Source organism: Rhinopithecus bieti, unplaced genomic scaffold (genome assembly GCF_001698545.2).
Source record: "Rhinopithecus bieti isolate Rb0 unplaced genomic scaffold, ASM169854v2 scaffold_18434, whole genome shotgun sequence".
In the NCBI taxonomy this organism is placed as follows: Eukaryota; Metazoa; Chordata; class Mammalia; order Primates; family Cercopithecidae; genus Rhinopithecus; species Rhinopithecus bieti.
In genome coordinates, this window is record NW_016809126.1 from 298,801 (window position 1) to 308,788 (window position 9,988).

The 9,988-nt window shown below is 38.5% G+C and overlaps 1 pseudogene; it reads right to left on the reverse strand.

Moving 5' to 3' along the window:
* LOC108539705 (plastin-1 pseudogene) overlaps positions 1–6,166 on the reverse strand; it is a 9,171-nt pseudogene extending 3,005 nt beyond the window's left edge.
* Between the last annotated feature and the right edge of the window lie 3,822 nt (positions 6,167–9,988).

Genomic DNA, 9,988 nt, shown 5'->3' on the forward strand with positions numbered 1-9,988 from the left:
AAAGCCAATCTCTTTACTAAAACATACTGAGAGTCACCTTTATTCCAGTTCCTAACAAGTCCCTTATCTCCATCTGAGAACATCTCAGCCTGGACTTCATTGTCCATATCACTATCAGCATTTTGATCAAAGCCATTTAACAAGTCTCTAGGAAGTTCCAAACTTTCCCACATCTTCCTGTCTTCTGAGCCCTCCAAACTGTTCCAACCTCTGCCTGTTACCAAGTTCCAAAGTCACTTCCACATTTTCAGGTAATTTTACAGCAGTGTCCCACTACCAATTACCAATTTATTGTATTAGTCTATTCTCACATGGCCTTAAGGAAATGCCCAAGACTGGGTAATTTATAAAGGAAAGAGCTTTAATTGACTTGCCATTCCACAGGGCTGGGGAAGCTTCAGGAAACTTACAATCATGGTGAATGGTGGATGGAGAAGCAAACACATCCTTCTTCACATGATGGCAGGAAGGAGAACTGCAGATCAAAAGGGGGAAAAGCCCCTTATAAAACCATCAGATCCCCTGAGAACTCACTATCATGAGGGTAACTGCCCTCATGATTAAATTACCTCCCACCAGGTCTCTCCCATGACACTTGGGGATCATGGGAACTATAACTGATGGTGAGATTTGGGTGGGGACACAGAGCTAAATCATATCAACTAGGTTTAAATTTTCAGAAAGAGTGAAAGTGGTGAGCTTTTTATTAATGGCTGTTTCATCAGTTGTATCTGGTTCAAATAAATTGATCATTTTGCAAAGAAGGATGAGATCTGCAAGTAACTTGAAGATACTGCCATCATTGAAGTTCATAGGTATAAGATGCTTCATTTACAAGACTACAGTCAGGTTCATTCTCCAGGGCTTTGTTTATCCAGTTAACAAAAGCCCCCTTTTTCCCCCTGAATATGAATGTTGTGCGCCCTTACTGGAAATAGATGAAGTTCCTCTCACAGCAGTAATCATTTGCCTCATGTTCATTATTTTTCAGGATGTTTTGCTAATATCTTTCCTTTTTAATTCTTGCATCAGTGACACAAATTCTTCAAACTGATTTTTCCATGTTGGTTCTTGTCAGCAACTGCTAGAATTTTCTCATATACCTTGTAGCCAGGCATAGGAAGGCTTGCTTCATTAAACAGGTCTTGGAGTTCACAGTCACAGACATACCCACTATTGTGAATATCTATTCCACTAAACACTTCTTTTACTTCTTCAGGCTCCTCCCAAGAAATGGTAGTAGTACTGTTTCCAACTTTGGACAGGAAAGACTACCTTCAGGTCTTCATCTCTTTATCTTGTAGTTTACTAGTTGCTTTCACATTCACTATCTTGTTTAAGCATCAAACCCACAGCTGAAGAGAAGGCCTCCCTTCTCAAGGGGTCAGAAACAGAATCACAAATTTTGACTTCTCATCTGTCATTCCCCTAAGTCTTAACTTTAAGTGATGTTGTCAGTTTTCCTCCTTTATGGTGACTCGATGGGTATTTTTAAAAGGAAGCTGAGAAAACCCACATTAGCTGCTTACATCTAGGCATCATTTTAAACTGCAGTGCACAATAATGAATCAGCTTAAGTAAATCCAGTCGTGCTAAGGTTCTTAAGACACTGGATTGTAATTTATCTTTTTTTCTGTTCTCTAGTAGCGTATCAGTTCTTCTGGGGCAGAAAATCTTTTTTTCTTATTTATCTCTGGGTCTTCAGCATCTGGCATAGTGCTTGATATTAATCAAAGCAAACAGCTGTGTTCAAGATGTGATGAAAATTTAGACATGTAGAGAATTGAATGGTAAGAGGAACAAAATTTTAAAAGGAAATCATAGGAAAGAATTTTGAGGAAAACTATATCTTATAATGAAACACATCTATTGCAAATTAGGACAATTTTGACAATACATTTATTTCTGAATACAGATTATAAGATATAATTATTATTCTATAATATATGAGTATATGCATGTATGGCATATATAACATGATATATTTTATATTGGAAAGTTATTTCTGCTTGAAGTACAATACAATGAGCACCTGTATAACTTTCATCTAGATAAAGGTGCTTTATAGCCATTTTTCCCCTATCCAGGATTCAATCGAGGGATTATGCATTTCATTTGGTTGTCACATCCTTTTAGCCTTTGATGGAGAACATACACACACACACACAAACACATGCTCTTTTTTGTTCTTTGTGACAGTAGCATTTGTCCAGGCAATTTGTCTTGTATCTCAATCTTGATTTCTCTGATAGCAGACAAATTTTTACATTTAGATGCAGGTTAGGTATGTTTGGCAAAAATACTACTTAGGTGATTTTGTGTGTCTCAGAAGATGTATCACCACCAGAAGTACATAATGTCAGTTTGTTCCAATGTTAATGATGCTAAATTTCGTCAGTCAAGATAGTGTCATCAAATCACTCCAATAAAGTTACTGTTTTCTCTTTGTAATTAAATAACCTGTAGAGCGATGTTTTGAGACTATTCTGTTAACCCAATGAATTTAGTGTCCATTGATAAATCTTCCTTGAATTATTACATATGTGTTGCAAAATAATGATTGTCTAATTATTTCACACTTTCTCCACTTATTAGCTGATATATTCTGTAAAGAAGAGTTTCTCCCTCCACACACTGACCTTTATTTTATAACTGTGTAGTTACAGACTCTATTTCTGCCTTTGATGTATTTTAATCCATTACCATTATTATGGTTTTGACGCTCAGATTGTCTCACATTTAGCCAATGAGAACTCCTCCAAATTGGCTTGAGTCATTTTGATGTACTTCTCTCATTTGCTGAACACATATTTGCTTTCTGACCCAACAATATATGACAGTCTCTCCTTCTACTTTCCCTTCTCCAGACCTGTGAACAGCCTTTACTCTAAGGAACCTGCTGCCTTTTACTGAGGATGGTACTTAGATCCCATGGCCCATTGAGTTATCGCTACCTAGTATGGCCTAAATACTTCTCTAACCCATGTCTACTACGTCCACCCTACTCCATGGCAACAATCCTCAGTTGGTCTTATGACAAGAAATCTGGCTTCCTTTCAACCACTTTCTCACACGACAGTCAGTGTGATCTTGCCAAATGTAAATTTGTCCCTGCCATACCACGTGCGTGTGCATGCATACATTCACGCATACATTCATAACACACTTGAAACAATTCAGTGGTTGCCCTTTGGGTTGTAGAATGAACACCAAGAACATTAGAATGACCAAAAAGCATGTGGGGACATGGCTTGTCCTTTTCCCACACCCTAGTTGCATCTGGCCACTTTTCCCCAGCTCTCTATGCTTTATCAGCATTGGCCTCTTTTCCAAACATATCATGCTTTCTTCCATCACAGGCTATTGTATGTCCTGCTCTCTGTCTAAAATGGTACTCTCTCACCTGGTATGTCAGATTCCTGACATATCGATTTAGTGCCTCAGCTCCCCCTCCACGCACAGCTGGAGTGGACTCTCCATATGGGTTTGACTCACTTTGCACTCACAGCTTCTTGCCCCTTTTTTACTTTCTGCCCAGGGCTTCTTGGATTCAGTGGGCAAGAGCAGGAGCACGCTTCACATATAAGCATGTGTTGGGGAGTTAACTCTCCCAAGAGCACTCATTAGTCATGAGCAGAGGCCGTGGCAAATGACACAGATCAGGTCTCTTTTTTCTCCTGAGCCATTTTATCAGCACATCACGTCACCTCTCACCTCATCCCTTTGTTTCTCCCACACTACAGCATTCTGTACACCAGAGGTCATGCAAATCCTGTCTTCTCCTCTCCATTCTCACACTTTTCCATTTTTACATAATAATCAGAGCCCAGCTTTAATGTCGCTTGCCTCATTGAAGTCTTTCCTGTTACCTCCAGTGAAAATTAATCACTCATTTCTCTACAGTCATGACACAACTTCATTATCTCTATTCAAATATTATTCCATCCAACTTTCTTTTATATCAAGATATCTTGATAGGCTTGTAGCTCATTGAGGTAGGAAGCCTATTATAAGCTGAAACATGTCCTCCCAAAAATTCAGGTTGAAGTCCCGACTCCCAGTACCTCAGAATGTGACTATTTGGAGACAGATTTGTACCAAGGTAATCAAGGTAAAATGAGGTCTTTATGGTGGTCCCTAAACCAATATGACTGATGTCTTTACAAGAAGAGGAAACTTCGACACAGATGTGTACTGAGGGAAGATGATGTGAAGACAAGGCAGAAGGCAGTTATCTACAAGCCAAGGAGGGAGGCCTAGAACAGATCCTTCCCTCACAGCCCTCAGAAGAAACCAATCCTGCTGATACCTTGATCTTAGACTTCTCACCTCCAGGACCGTGAGAAAATAAATTTCTGTTGTTTAAGCCACCCCATCTGTTGCACTGTGTTATGGCAGTCCCAGCAATCTAACATATTCCCTGTATTTTTTCTCAGCTAACTAGCATCTCACACAGTGAAAACATATGATAGGCCTGCAATCAATGTTTTCTTGTGTGGATTTAATTAATCACCATGCTATAATGTATTCCTTCCCTAGTATGTAAAAACTGGCTTTAGAGTCAAAGCTGAGTTCAAATTCTACCATCTTACTAGCTGAGTGACAATAGGAAAGAAAGCAAATCTTAGGTTAAAGACAGGAATAATCATCATCTAACTCATAGGAGTATTTTGATAATTACATGAGATACTGTAAGGAGGTATTCAACATAGAACCTGAAAAGGAATAAGCACTCAATAAGTATTAACTACTATTGCTGCCATAATTATTATATGTGTAATAAAAATATAGTGTCAAGATGGAGAAATACATAGAAGTATATTTTAGTGATCCAGTCTAGGATAGATAATTTACCATGTACTGCACATTTTCTTCAACATCTTAGTTAAAAGTGAACTAAAAAATACACTAAGTTCTTCAAAAGAAGAATGTCACTGTTCACTATGTACTGAAATACTTTATGGAAATATTCGTGCCTTTTGGCTGTTACAATGAAGATTAATTACCAAAAGACATGTCTACAGGGTGAGATAGGCCCAAATGGCCAGGCAATCTCCCAAAATGACAGACTATTATGTTTCCACTTCTGAAGGAGTTTCATCCATGAATAGTGCCTCTGAAAGACAAACTATCCTAGATGGCATTCTTAATGGGACAGGGTTGAATTGGGAGAAAGTAAATCTAAGCACCTGAAAAATAGTTACTTGTTACTCCTTTCTAGAAAATAATATTCTCACACCTGGGTCACTTTCGTGCTTGAATGCAAAATTTTACAGAGAATAAAAGCAGTGAAGTATGTGTATTAGGGTAAAAAATTCGATCTAGAAGATGATACTATGGGATGTTATTTTTATTAAACACACACACACACACACACACACACACACACACACAACAAACTAGGGCCCCTGGTCTCTAAAATATGAGAAATGTTGACCATTTCAGGTCACAGGTGAAATCACCAAACCTTACTTTAAGCAAAGAAGCAACAGAGAGGAGCCGAGGGATGAGGACGGGCCAACTGTAATCTGAGTTAATCAGGGTGAGACTCACTGGTTTCAGCCATCTCCTGAGACAAGCTGGGACTGACATTTCAAATTTAAGAAGCACTATATGATTCTGCCATCTTGGTTGATGAAAGCAGACATTGCCAATTGGTTATCTCTTTTCCTTTATCCTGTAAGGATGCAGTGCAATGTTTCTGTGTCCCTATGGCCAAGTTTTCTTATAACTAGTCAATAAAATGCTCTGAATTCCCTTAGAGTCATATTAAGTGGTATGCTGCTCTCACAATATCCCTAGAGGGCCTGCTCCACTTGGAATACCACAAACCAAACCTATTCTGACTTCTGGAAACAAGACATCTCCCCACCTCCAGCCACTCTTCCAGTGTCTGCAGCCCACAGGTACTAAATCTGCAGAGGCTCTCAAAACAAGGAGATACCCGAATGCCTAAATCCTCTACCCAACTCAGCAGATAAAGCCCCAACACCTGTAAACATGCCATATGCCAAATTACTTTACTCTCAGAATGGCTAGATCCTCTCCCCAAATGACCATAATTACTATCTTCAACTACGATAACTCACTCACCCGTTGCTATAATCCATGAGACACTTTCCCCCAAATGACATGCCATTACCTCTTCCTCCATATTTCCAATCATGTTACCCCTCTGACATTTGGGAGATTAGTAAAAAAGATGAGAGACATCCTCAGGGACTTGTCTATGGGTGAATTTATCGCCTTCTACTCATTGCATTTAGAGAACAGTACTCTGTGATTTAAAATAAATGAAATATGGTGTATGTTTTAAAAATAAATACAGCTTTACATTTGCATTGATGCTCCTTGATAAAGATGTGTGTTCATTTTCTTTTAGTAACTACATATCCTATGACTGATTTCTGAGAAACTGCTGTATTACAAACACCAGGTGGGTCACAGACCTGCTGATGATATAGAGTATAAACCAGTCAAAACCATTCCCGTTAAACTTTAGGCAATTGCAGTACTCACCACTGAGGATGATGAAACAAAAGCAGAGAAGCAAAAACCATTTATGGAAATGTTTGAATTGCTGTTCGGTAAACACAGACACTTGAGAAGAGTGAACCATAAACTGAAAAGCTTGAGTATGAGGGAGTGGGTGGCAGGACAGCAAGCAGCACGAGGTTTTTATGACCTAAGAGTAGAGAGTTTGTACAGATTGTGTCTATCATCATAAATATTTCCACAACCCATTGAGGCTATGATCTCTTTTCTGAAAATGAACACTGATGTGTAGCTCTTTAATGCCTCCATTTGTAATAGCTATATTGTGCATTTAATTTATGGCATTTCCTTTGATCATTTAAAAATCATTTACTAAATTAAAAATTCAATTCATCAGTTATGGCAGATACTTTTTGCTCTTCCACTTTTCATCCCCAGCCCATCTCTGATCCCAGCTACAGTAGGAGTGGACTGGTCTATGCAAAATGCCAACATCCCATCTTAAGCTTGTGCATTTTTGTCTCTGCTTTTCTACATTAAGGCCTTTTTCCATGGCCAAGGAACTTGCTCAATCCTGCAAAAGCACAGACTAGGAGCATGAGGGAGTTAAAGGTACAGAGACACACTCAATCAGCAGGGATAGGAACTGACAGATAAATGCCCCAACCCCTAGTCTTTTAGACAAACAGTCCTGATAGGCACTCTGTGTGCTTCACAGAGGATCTTGCAAAACTGCAATTCTAATGACACATCCTAATATTGGCTTCTTCTCTTTCCCTATCTCATTCTAAGCTTCTTCACTACTGGTTCCTGGGTTCCCCTCCTAATGAAAGCATATGTTCCCAACTTTCCAACTTCTAATCCTATGCTCTGCTTTCAGGGGAGCCCAAACAAAGACATGAAATATCTTAAAATCTAGAGATATTTAGATAGCTGAAACCAGTAATGAAGAAAGAATCCAGAAGCAGAAACTGGGACATGAAGGCAGTAAAAGTAACTTGGAAAATATTACCATCTAATCATTAAACAATATCTACTTAGTGTTTGCTAAGTGCCACATGTATTCCAACTACTAGAGACACTGCTCCAGGAACTGGCTGGTAAAATGATTCATTTACTGAGTTAATTTTTGTAAAGCACTTAGGACTGTGTCTAATACATATTAAGTGCTATATGTATACTAAATAAGTAGAAAACAGGTAAGTATATTAAATCCTAAGTGTCTAAGTATATCCCAAAATTTAAGCCACCTCTCAGCTTTTCAATAAACTCCTGATATATTTTAATTAAACGTTTTTATTTCTAGATAATTATAGATTCAGTGAGGAGGTTGGTTAATGGGTACAAACATACAGTTAGCTAGAAGGAAGTTCTAGTGTCTGATAACAGAGTAGGATGATATAGTTAACAACAATTTATGGTATATTTCAAAATAGCTGGAAGAGATTTGAAATGTTCCAAATACAAAGAAATGATGACTTTGAGGTGATGGATATCCTAAATACCCAGATTTGATGACTACGCATTGCATGCATCAAAATATCACCTGTACCCTATAAATATGTACCTTTATTAGGTATCAATAAAGAAGAGAAATAATAACAGACAGTTCCCATGTACCCTTTACCTAATATGTGTACTTTACCAGGGTAGCTTAATTTTAATTCTACTGCTAATCAAGATCACTCAAATAAAATTTTCTGGTACTTTTTTTTGGGGGGAGGAGGTGTTGAAATTTAGGATCCAATGATTTTTTAATGGAGGTGAAATTCACATAACATAAAATTAACAATTTAATGCTCATCAATGATAGGCTTTATAAAGAAAATGTGGTACATACACACCAGGGAATACTATGCAGCCATGGAAAAGAACAAGATCATGTCCTTTGCAGAGACATGGATGGAGTTAGAAGCTGTCACCCTCAGCAAATTAACACAGGAACAGAAAATCAATGAGAACACATGAACACATGGTGGGGAGCAACACACACTGAGGCCTGTTGAGGCGGAGTGGGCACAGGGAGGGAGAAAATCAGGAAGAATAGCTAATGGATCCTGGGCTTAATACCTGGGTGATGGGATGATCAGTGCAGCAAACCACCATGGCACACATTTACCTACATAACAAACCTGCACATCCTGCGCATGTACCCCAGAACTTAAAAGTTGAAGAAAAAAAATTAGCCACTTAAAAGTACACAGTTTCTGTTAATCTATAAATAGGTCATACATTCTTGTTTCTTACATACTTCATAATTTTTGCTGAAAACTGGACATATTTAATATAATATGGTAGCTCTGGAAATCAGATTCTTCCCCCTTATCATTGTTTTTTATTCTGTTTCAGCTTGCTGTGGATTGTAGTGGTTTGTTTACTTTTCTAAACTATTTTTGTAAAGTCTGTATTTTGGGAGTGTATGCTCTGAGTTCTTTGTTCCTTTAGCTTGTGGTTGGCTAGTGTTGACAGACATTGCTTTCAATGCCTGGAGCCAAGAACAGAAAAAAACAAATTTTCCCAGTCTTTGCAAACTGTCTTGAGATTGAGGAGCTCTTTCAATACTTAGGCTGTTTACAATTCCGTGTTAACCTGAACTTTGTGCTTGTACTGAGCCTAAAGGTCAGCCAAAGGTGAAAACTCTGGGTCTTCTCTGGTCCTTTCCTAGCATGCATCCTGCCCTGGGCATACACGTGGCATTCTAAATTTCCCAGTATAGGTAGGCACCTTTCAATTCCCTAATTTACCAGAGAAACTCTCCCTCTGGCTTTTCATCCCAGGCTGTTAACTGTAATCTTTTGTCCCAGGCAGCAGTTGTTCATTTGCCTTACAATGTTTTCAAGGAATGCCCTTTGCATAGCCACTTCTTTACTCTGAGAGAGTGACATCTATTGATTTTGACCTTTTAATAATCACCATTCTTGCAGGAGTAAGCTGGTATCTCATTATGGTTTTTATCTGCATTTCCTCAATAATGAGTGATGTTGAGCATTTTTTTCACATGATTTTTGGCCATTTGTATATCTTTTGAGAAATGTCTATTCATGTAACTTGTTCACTTTTGATGTGATTTTTTTTTTTCTTGAGTTCCTTGTAGATTCTGGATACTAGTTGATATGGTTTGGCTGTGTCCCCACCCAAATCTTATCTTGAATTGTAGCTCCCATAATTCCCACGTGTCATGGGAGGGATTGGTGGGAGGTAATTAAATCATGGGGGCAGGTCTTTCCCATGCTGTTCTTGTAATAGTGAATAAGTCTCATGAGATCTGATGGTTTTAAAAAGGGGAATCTCCATGCACAAGTTCTCTTCTCTTGGCTGCTGCTATCCATGTAAGACATGACTTTGCTCCTCCTTGCCTTCTGTAATGATTGTGAGGCCTCCCCACTCATGTGGAACTGTGAGTCTATTAAACTCTAGCCTTTATAAATTACCCAGTCTCCAGCATGTCTTTATTAGCAGTGTGAAAACAGACTAATACAGTAAATTGGTACTA